General features: G+C 46.9%; 1 protein-coding gene across 31 annotated transcripts in view; it reads left to right on the forward strand.

Moving 5' to 3' along the window:
• LOC141573361 (uncharacterized) overlaps positions 1–21023 on the forward strand; it is an 89639-nt gene that overhangs the window by 18150 nt on the left and 50466 nt on the right. For 23 of the 31 annotated variants that reach the window (XR_012499038.1, XR_012499040.1, XR_012499043.1 and 20 more), the window contains 2 exons: positions 2247–2406; positions 5458–6177. The gene's annotated coding sequence lies outside the window, so the exon portion shown is untranslated. The other 8 variants (XM_074341477.1, XR_012499048.1, XR_012499046.1 and 5 more) reach the window with 8 other exon arrangements.

Consider the following 21023-nt stretch of genomic DNA (forward strand, 5'->3'; position numbering starts at 1 on the left):
GTTGGCATCTAACAAATCAGGATAAATGTCTGATGAGGAAGATCAGCTTCCCCATCCCACTCAGGCGTCATGTTGATGTGACGCTCACCTTGGCTAACATTTTCTCCTGTAAGCAACGTGAAGTTCAAGACGTTATGAATGGCTTTTTGTTTTTCTTCCTTAGTCTTTCCACATTCACTGTGTCTGGTGAGATTATATGAATCCTGCTTGTTTTCAGCCCAGCACTAAGCTTTTTAAAAGGATCACGTGTTTAAAAGGCTAGTGGACAATTTGTTAGAAGATTGAAATCCTTAGACTTTGGTCCTAGAGTTGAATCTTGGTTACTGGTGAATGAGAATTCCCGTTAAAATTTTAAATTCAGTGATATAAAGTTTTAAAAATAGTTAAATATTAGTCAATTTCATTAAACACTATAGCAGTTATTTACTTTTAAGCCTGTCTCTGGGGCAATTTTGCAATGATTCCCTCCCTTTATTAATTCCCTCTTTATCAGAATCCTTGAGAGGTCCGTGTCATCATTGTCAGTATCATCATCATCATCACCATCATCATGGAACTGATTCCTCTGGGAGATTCTAGGAAAATAAAGAGCTGGACGGGGTTATGTGCAGGTCAGTGTGTGCATATACAGTAAGAACAGTTGTCAGACATTAGATTCAAGATACCCATTCCATTTAGAGAAGAATGTGGTCATGAAATCCTGATGTGCTGAATGAAGGAAGCGATGGGAACAGGGTAGTCAATGGAAAGGAGGAGGAAGTGAGCGAAGCGGGGAGCATAGGTCCTTGGTTAGGTGATCAGCACATTGGTGAGAATGAGGGGAGTGTGATGGCAGAATCATGTCCCTCCCCGGCCACAGGGTAGCCACCTGTGACATGTTACTGTACATGGCAAAATGCATGACAGATATTTTAGGACAAAAATCTTAGAGGATTTCTGTCTTCTAAATTGTCTATCAGTTAGCATTTTAAACCCATGATACATTATTAAAGATTAGTGCAGGGGGACAAATAAAAAGGATTCATATAATCTCACCAGACATACTGAATGTAGAAAGGCTAAGGAAGAAAAACAAAAAGTCATTCATATGTGCCTTGAACCATAAAATGCTCATGAGAGGAAATGTTACACAAGGTGAGTGTCACAGCCACATTCATAATGCCTGAATGGGATGGGACAAGGGGATCCTGAGATGAGACAATAGGGCGAGTAGCCTGGATTGTCCAGGTGGGCCGAATGTAATCACAGGGGTCCTTGAAATGGAGGACATTTCCCAGCTGAGTTTAAAATCAAAGGGAGGTGTAGCCATAGAGCAATGTTCAGAAAGGCTGCTGACCATGAAAATGGAGGAAGTCGTGGGGCACAAGCTACGGAAGGTGGGTGACCTCTGGAAACTGGAAAAAAACAACAACAACAAGGAAACATTCTCTTCTAGACCCTCTAGAAGGAAGGAACCCTGCTGCTACCTTGAATTTAGCCCAATGAGAACTGTGTTGGATCTCTGACCTCCACAGCCATAAGCTGATAAATCTGTGCTGGTTTAAGCTCTTAAGCTTATGGAAATTTCTTACATTGGTAAGAGGAAAATAACATAGTGAGCCGTAGTGTAAGTGATTAAAGGTATAGGATGGGGTGTGGAGAGGATTCTGACATTTACAACTAAAAAACAACCAGGTGAATTGGGAAGGTGTTTTAAGGAAGACCTACCTGGCAGGGCTGTTAAGCAGACTGGAGCGAGGGGAGCATTGGAGTTAGAGGAATCAATTAAATCTCTACCAGAAAAATAAGGAATAAAATGTAACAGGGCTTCAGTGATAGTGGATGTAGGAATGGAAATGGGCAGAGAGACATAAATATTACTTTGAAATTAGCTACAGGTTTGATGACTGCATGTTGGGGAGACTTAGCCGATGTGTGGACTGAATGTTTGCATCCCCTCAAAATCCATATGTCGAAACCCCATCTCCCAGGGTGATGGTATTGGGAGGTGGGGCCTTTGGGAGGTGATTAGTAGGATAAAATGAGGTCATGAGAGTAGAGCCCTCATGAATGGGATTAGTGTCCTTATACAAGTCCCCAGAGTGCTTGCTTCTCTCTGCTCTCTGGGATATGAAGATATTGGGAAGACAGCCATCTTCGAGCTGGTAATCCTCTCAAGGATACATTGACCTTGAAAGTCTCAGCCTCCAAACCATAAGGAATATGCTGGTTGTTTAAGCCACCCGACCCACGGTAATTTGTTACAGCATCCCAGACTGACGAAGACAGTGGAGAATGCCTCTGAGTTTGGCACTGATTGCCTGGAGAATGCTGAAACCCAGGGAAGTGGGCAGCACAGACGTTTACTCATTTAATCCTGCCAACACAGTAGGAGATAGAGTCTACATATTCCTCGCTACTTAAAAGGTAAGGAAAAAGAGGCACAAATAATAACAACGACAACAAAAACAACAATAATTTGTCCAAGATTCACAGAGAACCCCCTGGAGGCAGAGTGAGAATTTATACTCAGGCAGGCTGGCCCCAGAGCCCCTGCTCATAACTAATAATTCAGATCACCTTGCTTATGTGGATCAGTTTTTTTCAACTCTGATATGAGGGTACTGTGTCCAGTAACTTATAATATCAAAATACTTCACTGTAACGGAATCATTAGTCACAGGCCTTACAAACCACAGAAACCTACACATACAAAAATAACTCGTTAGGTCAAGCTAACCAATAACGTTTTTAAATATTATACCTGCTGGGCCTTTGCAATAAAGTGTCTTTTTATAATTCTGTCTGGCTACAGAATAACTTCATAATCCTGCATGTTGCTGGTGGCTCCCATGTTGGACAGCACGGGCCTAGAGATTTTAAATTACTTGCCCAGACTCGCCCAGGAAGCTCGTGGTGGGATCCGAGCTATAGTCTGGGACTTTTCCTTCCTATCCAACAAGTCCCTCATGGAAGTTTAGAAGCTTCTCCTTTGGTGCCCAGCTGTCTATCCGTACTTATAACATCTTGTCAGGTGTTCCAGCCTGCTCCTGAACATCAGCCAGAACCCACTTCTGCTCTATTTTGTCCAGGTAATACCTTCTAGCAACTTCCATTGCCTTCTTGGCATCAGTTCTTACCTGGAAGGGTAGTGGCTAGAGGTGGAATTGTGTCCACATGACAGGTTTTTCATAAACATAGCAGGAGTGGTCAAGAGAAAAAAACGTCAGGAAGATGAGCAGAGGCAGGTCATTTAATATACCAAATGGGTACTTTCAATGTCTGTGTTCCCGAGTCCAGGCTTGTTCTGCTCGTGCATTACAGGCCAATAAATCGGGAGACCAGGTTTTGGGGCAAGAAATAGCGACTTTAATTTGGAAAGCCAGCGGAGAAATGGTAGAATAATGTCCTGGGGAACCATCACCCCAAGTCAGATTTCAGGCTCTTCTTATATTAAAAATGGGAAGTGGGAATGCTTGGTTGTTGCAAACTTGGTGTATGAATTCTTTGTTGTTAGAATCCTTTGTTCTTGCAGCTCTTCACCTGGGTCACATCCGTGTAAACCTCCAACAAACAAATGTTGTTTTCTATTCTGTAACTTGTTATCTTTATGTGAATAGAAAAGTGTTAATATCCTTCAAAGTCAGAGCCTTGAGAATAGGGTCTCCTGTATATTTCAGGCTCTAGGCAACATTGTTTTACAAAAGGTGCAGAACCAACAAGACTAAGCCTAGGAAACAGGGCACAGGGTTAAAGTCAAAGGAACAGATCTAATATGGAGTCAGATTTTTTCTTTCCTATTTCAGTAGTGCCATGGAGAAGGCACTTTGGGCAGCTATTTGTAGGGTCCTGGAGGCTTTCTCTCTCAGCCTCTGTGTGCCTCTGTTGAAAACCCTTCATAGCTATCTGGCCTGCTGGAAAACCACTCCGCCTGTTTTGCCCTGAAGATGTCTTCTGTTTATAACTGATCTCTACTTCTTGGAAAACAACTCAATAAAAACTCAGTTGGTTTTCCACCAGCCATGGGCAGGGGTGAGGAATAGCACTTTATTATTTTATGAAAAAAAAAATAAAAGAAGTCTTAAAACAGCACTGGGCACATAGGAGAGAGTCAATAAATGCTTCCTGGCTGAAATCAAAAGTGATGGCTCAGTGATTCCATGGCTGCTGTATTTGCTGAGCTTGCTACTCTTTTGCTCCATTACACATTTTTTTTAACTGAAAAAGAAATACATGCATGTGGTTAAAAAATTTCAAACAGAGCACAAAAATACACAAGTGAAAGAAGTTTTCCCTCATCCTCTCTTCTTTCAGCCCTCCCTGGAGATGCCACAGTTTACAATCTGTGTGTTTTCCAGATATGCTATGCACATTCCGACCTATGTATGTAAATTCCTTTAAAGAATTACTTATTTTTAACTTAAAGGGATTTAATTCCTCAAGTGTCTTCTGCCCTGGTAATAGAAAAGAACAAATCTGACTCCATATTAGATCTGTTCCTTCGACTTAACCCTGTGCTCTGTCTCCTAGGCTTCATCTTGCTTGTAAAACAATGTTGCCTAGAGCCTGAAATATACAGAAGAGCCTATTCTGAAGGCTCTGACCTTTAAGGATATTTAACACTTTTCCATTCATAAAATGATAACAAGTAACATAATAGAAAATAACGTTTGTTTTGTTGGAGGTTTACAGGGATCTGACCCAGGCACATAGCTGCAAGAACAAAGGATTCTAACAACAAAGAATTACTACATCAAGAAGATTGCAAAAACCAAGCTCGTAGGAAAGGAGCCTGAATTCTGACTTGGGGAGATGGTTTTCCAGGACATTAGTTTGCCATCTAGGTCTACAGAAAGTTGCTATTCCATGCCCCAACACCTGGTCTCCCAACTTACTGGCCTGTCCTGCACTAAGGAGAATGAATTTGGACTCAGTAACACTCCTATCTTCCTAGCAAGCTGGGCACTGTAATTGAGGGCAGCTATCCCACACCCAGGGACATACTGTGTGCCCTTGATGGTTCCCCGAGGGTGGGGTGTGGTTTACCCAGGAAGGATGGGGACTATGCACCAACACTCAGGCAGTATGCTCCTTTTGGGATCTGACCTTGTACCTCCCGGTCCCCGCCAACACAACACCTGGGACAGTGGAGGTAATGCAGAGATCTTGCCTGCCTGTGTCCCAGCGTGTAAAAGGGGAATATGTACTCTTTCCAAGGTAGTTCTGAGCGACAACACCTGCGGGTGCTTGGTTCCCAGAGCAAAAGGAAACCCAGCTCCGCTTGGGGGCAACGGGTGTGATCCCCGTAGGGGTCCTGCAGAGGCCTTGGGTGGAGGGCTGGTCCAGGGAGGTAAAATATGATCTGCGGGCCTTGAAGGGTTAGAGAAGTGTGCAGAGGCAGGACTGCTGCCTCCTTCAGGATGCCCCCAGAGTTAAAACTATTTCTCTCCATCTCTGCTACTCTCCTCCACCCTCCAGATCCCTGCCTACTATCTGCTCCTCCTGTCCATGTCTCTCCCTCCACTTTTCCCCTTCTCCCCTCCTCCTCCCATCTTCTCCGTCCCTCGCTTCCCCACCTTCTCTTCCAGAACCCAGAGAGGATCGCTGGCCCTCCTGTGCATGCGCAGTCGGTGCCAGCTGGAATGAGGGTTGGAAGCTTCAGCTCCGAGCCGGGGATCGGCCCCAAAGGCTTCTCAGCTCTTTCGCCCGGTAGGACTTTGGCTCCTGCCCCAGCGCCCCGGCCACAGCTGTCCAGGGCCAGGTGTGCACCTGCCGCCTCTCGCCCCAGCCGGGCTCCCCTCAGTCCGCGGCTGGCGTCCCCTTCCCCTCTCCCGCCCCGCGAGTCCTCTCCTCCCGGGCTGCCTCTCCTCGGCCGCCGGCCCGTCACCGCCCCTAGGCGGGCTGTGTCCCGGGCGGGCAGGTTCTGCGGACCCGGACGGGGGAGGGCGGCTGGGGCTGGGGTTGGCCTCCGAGTGGGGCTACAGCCCGCGTCCCCCCCCCCCGTTTCCCTGCCACGCGATCCCGGGGCTGCCCTCCTCTCCCTTTCCCGCTCCCTGGGGACCAGCTCAGTGGTGTGGGCGCTGCTCCCCGGGCTGAGAGCCTCCGGCTGTGAACCCCAGCTTCTCCTGGTGGAGTCGGGAAAAGGGAGCGTCAGTGCTGAGCGAGCTTCCGTCTCCTCTCTCAGCGTTTCTGCCCCAGGTAAGTACCTTGAACACTTTCACATGTTTTGATGGCGGTGCTTGATGATGTCACTGTTTTTATAGTGAGAGGGATTACAGTGTTGAAAGCAAGGCTTGGTTCAGTTAAAAATGAGCTGAAGGCATGAGGCTGTGACATCCTCCATCCTTCCCTCTCCCAGGGTGAAACGTGTGACCGTCGATCTTAAAAAGATAGTTACAGTCCCTAACTAGCCCAGCCCAGCTAGGGTGTGTTAACAGGAACAGCACCACCAGAGGCGTTGGAGACTCAGGGACATTGCAGTCCTAAAGAGCTCCTGGCAAAATTTGGTTTGTTTTGGTTTTTTTGTTCTTCTTAAATTGTGGGGCAGACTAGTTGTATAGAGGGAAAAATAATTGTCAAGAAATATTTTTTCATTTAACATCTTTTTTGTGATATTGTTCACACACCATGAAGTCCACCCACTTAAATGCTACAATTCAGCAGCTTTAGCATATTCACAGTGGTGCAACCATTAATATTCCAGAACGTTTTCATCACTTCAGAAAGACCAGTGGAAATGAATGACCTATCCACCCCTTCCCAGTGCTGGTTCTAAAGAAGTTTCTTGGTTGTTCCTGACCATAAATTATCTTGTTACCCATAAAAAGTCTGGTAGGAAATCTAAACAGAATTGTATTGAATCTGTCTATCAAAGCAAGAAGAATTAATGTCTTTATGGCATAAATTTCTTCTACCCATGAATATATCTCGGACCGTATATTTTCATATTTCCAGAGCCTGGCCCATGGGAAGTCCTCTTTAATTGTTGGGTTCGTGAATGATGAGATTCTATACATCGTTAGTTGCAACTGAAGCCTTTCACAGAAGAGAAAAGTAAACTCACTGAAGCCAAGTGACTCTCTGATGGTCAGAAAGAGTGACAGCCAGTGCTGGAGTGATCCAGTGGACTTGGTGTTTGTAACCAGAATTCTCCAGCACGTACAGCTAAGGGGATCAGAGTATTCTTTTATTTTTTCTAAATGGCGTTGCTTTTATTTTTACTTATTTTTTAAAATTATTTTTTATTGAAGTGTAGTCAATTTAGAATGTTAGTTTCAGATGTACAGCAGAGATTCTGTTATAAACATATGCATATGTATCTACATATGTTTTAGATTGTTTTTAGTAGAACTCATTACAAGAAATTGAATATAGTTCCCTGTGCTATATAGCAGGTCCTTGTCATTTATTTTATATTTATTAATGTGTATCTGTTAATCCCCCTTTTCCTGCCTGCTAACCACAGTTTGCTTTCTATGTCCATGAGTCTATTTCTAGCAGCACCGCTTTTGCTAGTAATATATGCTGGTTGGCTGCTTTCAGTTTCAGTAATTCCACCTTATCTGTGGGCATTTTCCTTCTGGTGGGCCTGTGTGTGGTTTGCACACGTGATATAAGAGTTGTGTATTTGGGAGAACTCCAGGCCTCGTGTAGTGCCTGGTACAGAGTGCCCACTGAGCTGATGCTTGAACTGGGAAAAAAAAAACATAGTAAATGTTGGAATTTCCACTATGGTTGAGACTTCCAGGTTTCTATAACCTGTTTAGCCCACCTTAATGTTGGCTGCACCCATACTGGGTAATTTGGTGGAACTTCATGGTATGGTGGTGCAGAGACGGGGACTTGTATGCTTCTTCTCTTTCCGTTTTCTAAGACTCATTCTCCTGGGCCTTCCAGATCCTCCCCCAGAAGTGCCCAAGGCTGGCTTGGTGCTGCGCTGAGGCAATAATTGTTAATAAGGCCCTTTCCTCATCTCCTCTGAGCCTCCGTTTCCTTCTCTGCACAATGAAGACTTAGACTACAAAAGTGCTTTTCAGTTTCTTTTAAGCCATGTTTCCTTTGAGAAACAGAAAATACAAATCACTCCTCCCATTCAACATATAGATTTTGACACATCCTCCAAGGAGTGACATAGCTCTTTGTGGAAAATTGAAGTGATTGTGATTCAAGGTGGCACAGAAAAGACTCTTCAGACATTTATTGCAGGGAGAGGGCAGGAAAGGGGCAGTATACCCCTCTTTCTAGTGTGAGCACTGGAACAGGGGCTTGGGTTTAAGTACAGTGTCCGACGTGGCCTCTCTCTAATTTTTTTTTTTTTTTTTTGCCTCTCTCTAATCTTGCACAATGTGATAAACCTCTCTCCCTCTGTTTCTTAATGCGTCAAGTTGGGGTGATAATAAATTAAGTCTTTTTTGAAACATTATACACATAAGACATTTGTTTCTCGGTAGAAACAAAACCTGCGAGAGAATCAGGGATTTCTTTAAAAAAAAAATATCTTGTCCACAGCACTCTGTCTGTGTCTATTTTGAAGTTCTTTGAGGGTGAGTGTTGGGTCTAAAGTCCATCGTGGGACAGGTGGCCCATGGGTCTGTGTGCCGCAGATTGCCCCCTCCTCCCCAATCCTCTTCCTCTCAGTCCAGGATGAAGTTCCCTAGTAGATTTACACAGAGATCTTGTGGAAATGGCTTTTCATTTTATTGTTTCATGAAGAAGGGCTGCCATCATGATCTCTGTAGTCAGGTTTTGGTGACCTGAAGGCTACGCAATTACGTTTTTGTATTTAATAAAAAGAAAAAAAATCACAAGTACAAAATTAGACCTACGGTGGTGGCAGGGGCTCTTGAAAGTGGGGACCATTATCTTTGTTAGTTTCAGGTGCAGGGGCCTCTGGCCATGAGGACACATCATCGTGCTCTGAAGTTGGAGGGACCAGTGGGCTCAGTGGGAATGTTTACTGGGTGTATCTCATGGGCTGGGCATTGACCTATTTGTACTGTGTGTTCCTTATTTGAGACAGTGAGCTCATTTAACCTCAATAGCCTCTTTAATAAATTAGACTTTTTATTTTGAGATATAATGTAGATTCCCATGTAGTATGTAAGAGAGAATATGGAAAGGGCCTATGGACTTTTTGCCAAAATTTCTTTAAAGGTTCCATCTTGCAAAGTTGGGATACAATTCAGTAATGACTCACTAACCCTTTGAGGTTTGTGTTATTGCCCTCATTTCTATTCATGATTAAACTGGGGTTAAGAGGAGCACACAGGCCTGCCCAGGTCACCCATGGTTAGTGTAGAGTCGGGTGAAACGTGGGCTTGGGATTTCCAGGCAGTACCATCATGATGCTCTGTGGCAGGCAGCAGCATTCACTTTGCTTGTTTATTCATTCATTCAACAAGCATTTATTGAGTAAACTCTGTGGGTCAGATGCTATCATAGGTTTATCTGATTCTTCAGCAGTATGGAGAATCCGGTAATGTTTCCTTCTTTTTTTTCAATCTGAGAAAATTAGCTCTGAGAGGTTATAACCCCCCAAAGGAAATATAGCTCATAAATGAGGGATAGTAAATTTGTACAGTTCCTTCTTCTTATGCAGGTGGTACCCTAGGCATTTTACATTTGTAAACTTCCATAATCCAGATATATTCTTGTAAGGCAAGGATTTTTTTTAAATTGAAGTATACTCATGTTTACAATGTTGTGTCAATTGCAAGGTGTTTTTTTTTTCTTGAATTTGGAATTCAAAAATATTTTTTGAGGGGGGTAAATAGGTTTATTTATTTATTTCATTTTTTTTAAAATGAGGTACTGAGGATTCAACCCAGGACCTCATACATGCTAAGCATGTGCTCTACCCCTGAACTGTACCCTCCTCCCCAAAGCAAGTTTTCTTATCAAGTGTTCTGCAGCTTAGGAGTTCAAATAAATTGGAGTTGAAATCCAGGTCTTTTGATCCTACTGTGTTTCTTTGCCTTATATCCTGCTGAGGGGTGTGGAAGCAGTTCCTTTATTCATTCCTTTATTCAGCAGTTTTGAGCACTGACTTTGCATCAGGGCCTGGCTAGGTGCTTGGAAACAGAAAACAAGAAATGACCCTTTTCTGCAGAGGGGGGAAGCCTAGACCAAAATCTGCGTAATGTGATCCGAGCTGCGGTAGCCATGTGCAGACGCTGAGGACAAACTGTATCCGCGGCTTTGCTTGGGCTTCCCGTGCCATCTGACTGGTACACACCAGGTCACCGCAACCCAGTGAGGCCCGCAGCCCGCAGCACAGTATGTACCTCGGTCTCCTCTTCCCTCTTGTCAGGGCCTACAACATGAACATCCCTGACTACGTGCAGTGTGCTGAGGACCACCAGACTCTCCCCGTGGTGGTCCAACCCGTGGGGATCATCTCAGAGCAGAATATGTTGTGCATCTATAAGCGAATCTCCTTGGTGAGGCAGATCAGCCCGTGCAGCTCGCAGTGGGCACTCTGTATCTACTACAGTCACCACTATGCGCCCGAGAATGGATGGAGCGACTTCCAGACCAACCCCAAGGTCGTGGGCCTTGTCACCATTGCCGACTGCCTCTTGGCCAAGACCTTCTAGAAGCTCCACGTGCAGAGGAGCTGTATGGCACCACGCTCTATGACTCTCGGCTCTTTGTCTTTGTGCTGCATGGGGAGGTGGCCGAGCAGCCGTGCACCGACGTGGCCTTCAATTTACGAGGACTGCAGGGTGGTGGAGAAGAGATCGAGGACTTCACTGAGTCTCTCTTCATCATGCTCAAGTCCAAGTGGCTGGACGGTGCATCCGACAAGTCTGGGGACAAGATCCTCCTGCTCTACAACCTGTTTGAGAAGGAGGACTTTGTGGGACTGGACACAGAGAGCAGGAAAGTCTACCTGGATGCCCGGCCACCCTGGCTATGTGAAGGGTTGCTTCCCTACATCCAGAAAGGGATCAGCAAGGAGGAGGGCTGTCTTGTAGCCAAGGCGTGAGGGAGGAGCAACCCGCCGGTTTTCAGACGTTTAAAAGTGAATCCGCCTTTGTTTCAGAGAGATTCTTTTAGGGTTATTATGGACACTTACTCCCGCTTTTCAGCCAATTACCCTGGTGTGACCCCTGGAGTTGCTGTCCAATAGAGTAGCCAAAGCCACTGATGCTAGGAGAGCTGGGGAGGAGGCTGATCTGAGCTGAGATGTGCTGTAGGTCAAATGCACATCAGACGCTGAGACTTGTCTTGTAAAAAGAATGTAAACTATCTTGTTACTTTCTTTATTGATTACATGTCAAAATGATAGTATTTTACATACAGTAGAATAAGTAAGATATGTTCTTAAAATCAGTTTCTAGGGGTTTTTTGGGGGGGTTTACCTCTTTAAATGTGGCAAATGGGGAACTTTTTTACATGGCTCACATTTCATTCCTGTTGGACAGCCTGTCCTGGGACAGTCTCATCCCTGTGCTTATAGATGTCATGCTGAATCCTGAGATGCAGAATGAGGCGCTGGTTGGGCTGGGGGTGGAGCCAGTGTCTCCTGCTTCCCAGGTCCAGCACCTGCACGGCTCAGGCCCTCTCTCCCTGCCTGACAACCACCATGCCAATTTAGGACAACAGAAACACTGTCAGGGGCTTCCAAATGAGCTCCTTACGCAGGGAAAGGCGTGTCACGGAGTATGGGGCACAGCAGGGAAAGATTCGTCCTCACTTTGTCCCTGTGATTAGGTCAACGGACCCACTTTGCCTTGGAAGTGCAGACGAGCTCTTCTGGGCTGCCTACCCCCCCACCTTCTTCTCTGTTTCCCTGTGTATCTATCGAGATGTCCCTCGGGCAGAAGAGTGTGAGATGCCTTTGCCGAGAGGTGGTCCCCCTTTGCTGGGGATATTGTGCGAATCTGTGTCCCCCCGGCCTACGGCCTCGGGCCTTGACTCTGGAGAGGGCTCATGGCGGTCCCACAGGTGACGGTCGGAGGACCTGGCACGTGCTGCCGGACCCGATGTGGAGGAGGTGTTCTGCGATTCTCTGTGAGTCTAAAATCAGATTCTACTTTCTGGTTGTTGGTAAGTTGGAGGAGAAGATGCCAGAGAATTGATAAAAAGATAGTCCAGACCAGTCCTGTGAGTGACAGGCACAGGGGACCCGAGTCCCACCTGCTTGTGGTGCCTGGCGGGCTCTGGATGAATTTTCACTTCCTCCCCGGACATACCTCTATGGCTTAAGGAAGGGGCGAGGCATGTCGTGGATATGACCTGTACTTGCCCTCGCAGGGCCCTGTTATCTACACGGCTTTCTCCCCTTCTGCTTCTTGTAGATGAGCTGACAGATGTAGTGGTTGGGCAAAGCTGAGGGCACAGATGCCAGCACCGTGCCACTCCCAGTCTGGCTCCATTCCCGTTACCTGTCACCTCCTGCTCAGTCCCCAGGCGTCAGTCAATGAAGCTGCATCGGTGCAACGTAAGCAGGGACCACCTTCTCCCCCTGGACAGAATGGTGGGTGAGCAGTGGAAGCCTGGAGCCCTGCCCCAGCCCCCTGGCCAGTGCCTCCTCTTTTGTCACAGGAGGCACTGGTGACATGTTTGCTCAGCAACTGCTTGGCTCTGAGTCTGCAGGCCCACCAGAGAATGCCAGCTTGTTTTTGCCTTTTGAAGTGTGTCCTTGGGATTTGGCGGAGTAGCTTGTTGTGTGCTTAGCCCATAGTGGTTGACACTGTCACCATTGTTTACCCAGAACCTCGTGTACCAGGCATGGCTCTCGGCATCAAAATACAGCAGCGCATTAAACCTCCCTCCTGGTGGGTCTGTCTGTTGTGGTACCGTAAGGGCTCAGCCAGCATCTGAACGTCAGTGAGATAACGCGGCCAGTGAGCTCGGGTCAAGTACGCTCTCCTCCAGTCACTTTTACTCCATTGTTGCTTTTACTATTCCACAGTCATTACTTTTTTAACAATGCTTTGGTGCAGGAACAGAGCCTAATTCTCTCCTGTTACTCTTGGTGGGAGTGAGTAAAAATGTCCAGCTTGAAATGCGACCACATTTTGTAGCTCAAAAGCTGTTTACACGCATCTAGGTGAAGTTTAGGTCTGGGGCGCTGACCACGTTGGGGTCCCCCGGCAGCGCCGCTCGCCTCAGGCCCCTGCATTCCCTGGAACAATAGGTGAGGGTGGGTCTCACCGTCCCCTCGTCCCTGTCCTCACCAAACTCACGTAAATTCTTGTAATTGCTCTCAGTTATTTTTGTTCTCATGTGTTTCTAATTTTTGCTGTTCCTCTTTTCCTTTTTCTATTTCCCTTTCTATCTTGTACCGCCCTGTGAGCATGTTGTTGCGTCTGAAAAGTTGACTGTGCACACCCTGCATTGGAAATAGCCAGATTGTCCTCCGTGCTGTCCCCATCGCTTTAAAATGCAAAAACCTTAAGAGTTGCCTTGATCCATATATTATCCTAGTCATCTTTTTATTTTCTAGTTTTTTGGAATTTTTGCTTTGTTAGCACATCACCCACTGGTGTTTGATACCTGTTAAAATCCTTGCTTTGAGGAACCAGTTTGGTCCTCCTTATGTTTGGTGACAAATGCGCCCTTATTAAATATGTTTGATTGTTTTGAAGAAGTGAGATGCGAATTGATTTAGGCGGCTGCTGAGGGATTTTTTTCATGGAGTATTTAAACTTGGAAAGTCAAAATCTGCAGCATCTTCCTTGATCCTGGCTTTCACACAAACGTGCTTGGCACGCGGTTCCGGGCTGTCGCTGTGTGACGTGCGTGACGGAGCTTCCTGGCCGGTGGTCACTGGTGAGAAAGTGGCAGTCTCGGGGGTGAGCAGCTGCAGGGGATTCTGTTGGAGGAAGCAGTCACCGTTTTTTTGCTTTTTGTTTTTAGTTTTTGCATTCACCTTCCCCGTGCCATTTACTTTACTTTGCCTTCATAGAGAGGCAGGAGCGGGTCTAAACTCCATGCCACTCTTATTTTCCCTTTACGAGGCTGGTTTTTCTGAGTATCAGAACAACATGGCCTTCTCCTAAGTAGCTGGCTCACTTGGACCTGGTGGACACAGGGACCGCTAAAGGGGACCGTAGCTTCCTCTCTGCTCCAGCCAGTGGGCATTCAGAGCAGGGTCTGTGGTTTGCCTCAGCAGCCATGCAGGCCTCCCTGCACCAGCCTTTACTATTAACCCATGTTGGCAGTAAATAGCTGACTCCGTGTCTTTTGCAGCTGACGTCCACCGGCCGTGTCGTTAGTTTGCGGTAGTGAGTCTCCAACACCCCAGTCAGCCGTGAAGTGACCTTGCATTCTCACCCACACCCTGGTTCATCTCACCCGGGGAAAGGGTTTGGCCACCACCGTCATGCTGGCCATGAGACCTTGTTTCTCCTTTCGTGCCCTGGTCCAATTGTGGACACTTCATCCTTCACTGACTTGGTCTCGCTTGAGACAGGCCAGACTTTCTGAAAGAGTCCATCACATTCTGGGGGGGAACAGAACAGAAGTAAGGGTCGCAAGTAGGAGTCTAGGCTATCTGGGTTGGCAAATGCAGGCTGGGATCTGTGAAGGCTGGGCTGTGCCCTGGACACAGGCCTTTCCCGTGGCACCCGATAGCCCAGGGGTCGGAGTGAGAACAGCCTTGCCTGGGTTCCCCCATCCTCATCTGCTCACTGGCAGGTGTGTCTGCTAACTAGGAACTCCCCCAAACCTCGGGCCCTTCAAAGTTCAGACCACAGGAGAAACTTGAGTCCCTTCTCCTGGGCCTCCTTTGTGAGAATCCAGTGCCTTCTGAGGTGACCAGCGGCAGGAGATGCCTCCCCCTCCAGGGAGCTCTCTTCGGAGGACTGTGACGCACTGCACCTTGCTGTCAGCTTGTGGGGTTCCATCCGTGGTCCTTGCAGAACCAGACTTGAGACTGGCTTAGCGATAGAAATGACAGGACTGATTCCAGGGCAGGGCCGGGGGGAGGAACAGGGGAAATTGAATGTGACCTCAAACACCTAGGTGGGTTCTGGGTCTGTTACTAAAATCGGGAGCCTGGGAGGTACCTGCCAGGAATCGAACTCTAGAGTAAATGGTGGACATGAGGCATTTTTAAGATTCCATTTGTCATCCAAGTTAGGACCTCAAAGAGGTACTCGGGTCTATGGCCCTGGGGCTCAGATGAAGGAGCCGGACCACAGATACACGTTGGGAGTCGTCATTCTTAGCTGGTGTTCACAGCCGTGCAGGTGTATGAGCTCATCTCGAGAGGTGCAGACTGAGGCTGAGGCGGGGCAGGGCTGTGCCTGGGTTGGAGGAAAGCCCAGACCATGCAGCTTTGGTGTGTCAGTCAGTGGCGTTTGGGATTTTCAGAGCAATGGCATTTATCCTTAAGGGTCTTGGGGGTGGGCAGGGCCACCCAGGAAGAAATCTGAAGGGAGGGTTGTGGCCACGCGTGCGCGTCTTGGGATGATGCAGAGGCTGCATGGTCCGGGAGGGGAACCTCCTCGGAAGCTGGAGTCGGAGTGGGGAATGGGGAGAAGGTAGTCACACTCACCTGTGAGGGAGGGACAGAGGCCTAGGGAGTCTCCACCCTAGCGGACTCTTTCCCACGAACAAAAGGCCAGCAGAGAGAAGATTTGAGGTGAGAAGGGACGGGCGCTGGGAGAGGAGCCAAAGTGGAGAATGGTGGTTGGACAGTTCTGGAATAGTCTCCCTGCAAAATAGAGTTAAAAAAACCCAGACTCTTAAGAACATTGATAGTGACGTTGGAGGAGATAGTTCTTTTTCTGGCTTCCTAAACGTAAGGCATGTATCCGGGAATACACAGAAGAATCGGGCAGTCTGGTCCGGGGGCTTGACCCTTACCAGGGGGAACAATGCAAGTTTAAAGGGGAAGAAGGGCAGCGGAGGGAAACTAGCCAGGCCTCGTGTCAGGTACCAGTCGGCCGCACTACTTGCGTGTTGCATTCACATCCATGCCTCCCGGGTGGGCGGTGGCAGCCCCCTTTTGCAGATTGGGAAGCCTTCTCAGAGGGGTTAAGGAATTGGTCCGTTTAGCGGCTAGTCAATGCTGTAGCAGGATTCAAGCAGGGCCTTGTCAGACTTCAAGGGCATGTTCTATCTACTAATTCCGGTACCTCCCTGTTGTACCTGGATTGGTGAATTGGGTCAGTTTTGGAGCCTTTCACAAAAAGTACGATTTAAGTGCCTCAGGACTGTTTCACAAAGCTCAGTGTTCTTTAATGGTTCAGAAGCACCGCAGTGATTTTCGCCCCACAGAGGTTAGGTCTTACTCTTTGACGATGACGTGGTTGCAAATGACGTACAGGTGCAAATCCAGACTTAGCATCTTCTGAAGGGAAACTCTCCAGTTCTCCCTTGATAGGCTTTCTTCCACGGGATGTAACCTGCTGCAGCGTAGGTCTGAGCTTTCCGTATGGAGTGAGGGTTTGATATCCAAAGTTAGCAAAGAAGGGTCAGATGGAGAAAATCGACGTTAACAATTTATTTTGGGGTTTCATTAGACAAGATGCACTATCGCTTAATGGCCCATATAACGTATGTAATTGAGTACAGAACATTGCATTCCTTACTTTCTAATGAGAGCTGTCTTGCAACGTAAGGTTGTCTGCTTTGGAACTTCAGCTCAGCCACTAGGGCACCTGTCAGTGTGTTGGTGTGATTGTATTTACACAGTGCATGTAATCTGGGCTTCCTCAGCCCCAAACACTCCAGTGCAGAATCATAGGCTGTAGCCATCACTTAGTTATACAAATAATTGTACAACTATATGATACAAAAAAAAGAGAGAGAGAGAGAGAGAGAGGGAGAGATTGCCTTTATCAAAGTTCCTTTGATTTTAACTGCAAACTGTTGTTGAGCAGCTCTGGTTTCCTTTGGATATGAATATGTACATTTCTTTGCATGTAACTTGGATTTTAGACTAGAACACCAACCTCTTGCTTTCCAAGAGCCACAAAAATCATAGCCAAATGACATACGTATTAAATATTTTATTCTTTTCTTCTGAGACAGAATCCGTGAATCTGGGACTTGGGCTGTGATTTTGGTTTTTGCTCTTCCCACCCCTCTTGTCGTCTCACTCCTTTTTCCCACGTGGCCTCCAAGAGGTCATGGTCTCCGAGGAGCAAGTGGACAAACAACAGTTGGTCGCCAAGCAGTCCTGCTGTAGAGGAGCCCAGCCAAGAGCTAAAGGACATCATCAGAGAGGGCTTTCTTGAAGAAATGGGCTCTACATTCAGTTATGAGGACAGAGTAAGAGTCAGCCAGGAGCAGGAATCAAGAGGGTGACTCAGGTGGCAGGAGCAGCCCGGGTAGAGGCCTGGAGGCTTGTGGGGTGGGGACTCGGGGAGAGTGCACTGTGTGTTCCAGGGTGGAGGGTGCCCCTGCTTGGGAGGACCCTGGAGTGGGCCTAGGGATGGAGGGCTTTGAAGGAGCTTGGTTTTTTACTAGAACTGACACAGAAGAGGCAGTGAAGGGTGTCAGCAGAAAGTGACCCTCAGGAGAGGTACTCCTGGTTTTGCTTCTGATGTTCTACAGAAAGAAGGGGTCGGGGTGGGCGAGAGCAGCTCTGCCCGTCCCTTTGAGACCCACCCCTTCATTCATTTTTTCATAACACATGCAATTCTGAGTGTCCAGGGGAGAGAGGGTGGACTCACTGTAGTAAGCAAAATGTATTGCCTCTTGAGAACTTAGCAGTGTCAGAAGTTGTCTTAGCGTAGAATGTTCTAGGAACATAGCAGGGGCACCTAACACAAAGTGCAGAGTTTCGAAGGAAGGAAGGCTTCCTTGACAAACAGTCAAAATGAGCCTGGAGGCAAGTGGGAAGTAGCAGCAGGTCAGGGGGCACCTGAGGTCATTGGGGACCTGGGTACTGAGGTGAGGCTGGGCGAGCAGGGTCGGGGGTGTGGCTAGAACTCTACCAGGGAGCCTCTGAAGGGTTTGAAGTGGGGTGATGTAATCAAATATGTGCTTTGGGAAGGCTGTCCTGGCTCTGTGTGTGTGTGTGTGTTTGTGTGTGAAGCAGGGAAGAGGGGGAGAGTGCCACCAACTGGGAGGGTCATTAGAAGACCATTGACAGGCTGGGGGGCCACCAGTGGGAGAGGGGCGTCGGGGCTGCTTGGGGACGGCAGGGGCAGTGTGGATGCCGGATTTCCTCATGGGGAGGGTTTATTAACGGGGAACCCCTAGCGGCACCTTGTGGCTGGAAGTAAACGGATGCAGCCAGGTGGACTTTTCTCTTCTTCCCTGCCTTGTGTGATGATCTTAGCTCAGCCAACATTTGGAACAGAAGAGCTAAGTTTCAGGGTAGCCCAGGACTTTGTTGAGCTCGTTCGAGTGAGATCTGATAGGCTTTAGGCTTGTGTTGATATCTGCATGTTCACATAGCTAGAAACGTCCCGTCTTTTGGATTTCCATAGGGATATTTATTCTTGATAAAGATTGCTTTCTTGGTGAGAGGAAATTTAATACAGCTGCTGTCCTTCTCAAAAAAAAACTTATCTTGTAAGAAATTTAATTTTCAAAAGAATAGCAAAATTTAAAAATGATAAAGTAAGGCTTTGGTGTAGTTTCTTTGGTGTCTGAGTTAAATTAGAGTTAGAGCCTTTGCATTACTTAAATAGCACATCCTTGTCAGTATTTAAAGAGCTGTTAGTGAGCGCCCCAGGCCCCACTACTCAAAGCATCATTAAATCTTGCTCTGATATAGTGAAGTCATAAAGGTCTTGTTGGCAGAAGCCAAACAGTTGGTTTATAATTTGCAGCATAGCACCCTTTATAAAATAATAATAGGTTCAAAATTAAGAAAGTGGAAGATAACTGATTTTTTTTAAAGCTGAAACATAAACTCTCTTGTGTTAATGTTGCAACTGGAAATTTCAAAAAGAAAAATCCTACTGTAATATCATCTATGTGGAATACATATATGTCTATCACGTTTGCAATGTAACTGCGCAGTGGTTTTTAAGTCAGGACCATTCCAGCTGAGATACTGGCAGTGATGGGTGCTGGTTTTCAATGGAAGACCCTAAATTTGCCTTCTTAGCTTTATTCTTTTCTTTTCTGTTCTCTCTCTCTCTATCTTTTTTTTTTTTTTTTTTTTTTTTTTTTTTTTTTTTTTTTTGTAGTGAGAGGGCTCAGTAGTGCTTTGCCAGCATTATTTTGGGGCAATTTGGGGGCAGATATCGTGCACAAGCAGTGAGATATTTCCATGCATTTTAATTTCCGGACATCACCATGGAACATGTGGGGGTTTGTGCCTGCAGGCCGGGATGCTGCAGGACTCCCTGGTCCATCACCTTTATGTCTTGGAGCTGCTCCAGTCAGTGAATGACTTTCTGTGGCTTGGAGGTAAGGTGATCTGATGCAGATGATCAGATGTGTAACTAAGTACTGTTACTTGAAATAGAAAACCTATCAAAAATGGCTCTAAAATACAGGATGAAGGAGGAGAATTGGCTGAGCTGCTTGCATGGGGAATATTCTCAGGTGACTCCCTCATTGTGTCTCCTGTCACTCCTCACCCCCCCAGCCCTGCACGGCAGTCATGCTGAAGCAAGCATGCACTTTCTCAGAAACGCGCTGAATTTCCTTGTGCCTCTGTTTGTTGGCTTTTTTTTTTTTGAAAGCACATCTTGCCCTTTGCTTAAATGCCATCCCTGCCTAGTCACCTCTTACACTCATTCTTCTGGACCTCGTCCATACATAGCTGCTGAATGGATGAACAGAATGTAGTATCTCCATGTAGTGGAACATTATTCAGACGTAAGAGTGAATAAAAAAGAAAAAATAAATAAAGGGGAATATGAAAAAGGCCACCTGCTCTGGGAAGTCCACCCTGACTGCTCAACCCGCCCTTTTCCCTTTGAAACCCAATCACTTATGCTCCTCTCTACTCTTTTTGATAGTACTTACCACCTTCTAATAAACTTTAACACTTTCAAAAAAAAAAAAAAAAGAGAGATGCTCATACCACTTCAACATGGACGAGCCTTGATAACAGCACGTTAAGTGAAAGGAAGCAGACACAAACGGCCACATATTGTTGACTTCAGTGATCAGAAATGCTCAGAATAGGCACATGCAGAGGCAGAGAGCAGGTGATGGTTGCAAGGGGCTGGGTGGAGGGGGGTTGGGGAGTGACTGCTAGTGACAGGGGTGTTCTTCTGGGGTGATGAAGTGTTCTGGAAATAGATGGTGGTGAGGGCTGCACAACCGTGAGTGTGCAGAAGACTGCTGAGCGCTGTCTCTGAGAGTGCCTGTGGTTGGGGGCGGCTTTATTTTGTTCTCATCCGTGAAGAGTCATCTTGTGCTGAGGCCATTCTACTCCTGTGAGTGGTGAGGCTCAGAGACTTTGCAGAGTCATGTGTTATTTTCCCCCTTGCTGAGTGTAAGCAAAAAATTTTTAAGCCTGAGAAAGTGCTCCATCTGCAGAAATGTCTTTCAGTTTTGCATGGTGTAAAAATCTTGAGAGATTTTTAATCGTTGAGGACAGCCTGTGGGGGGAAACAGCCCGTGAAGCCTGGGTGACACTGGGAAGAGCCGCGCTTCCATCCCTGACAGGGGTGGGGATTTCACCCCCGTTCAGGCAGTGAAGGGCCCAGACCCGTGAGCGGAGTTGACAATCGTGAATATTTACGTGTATCCGCTGCTTCATCTTGGATATTAATTTCAAGCTGAGTCAGTTTGTGGCGGCAGCCTCATCCTACATCAGGAATCTATACTATCTGCTCTTTGAGGTGAAGACCTGACAGACTTGATTATTTAACAGTCTCCCTTGAATTGATATCTCAGATTCCTTTGTCAATAGTAAAACAGCAGAAATATAGACGTCCTTTAATGCCGCTGTGACCTGGAGCAGGTTTAGTCTCTGTGCCTCAGTGGCCTTACCTGCGGGTGGGGAAGATGATAACAGTGCTTCCCTCAGAGGGGCTGGTGAGGGGAGAGTGAGGAGCACAAAGGTAGGACTTACACGAGATGCTCATGAATGACAAAATTTAGTGCTCTCAGCCTGGTGAGGCCTCAGGGGCAGAGATGGTCGAACAGAGCAGTCCTAGCCGGAGCTCGAT

Source organism: Camelus bactrianus, chromosome 15, assembly GCF_048773025.1.
Source record: "Camelus bactrianus isolate YW-2024 breed Bactrian camel chromosome 15, ASM4877302v1, whole genome shotgun sequence".
NCBI classification, from domain to species: Eukaryota; Metazoa; Chordata; class Mammalia; order Artiodactyla; family Camelidae; genus Camelus; species Camelus bactrianus.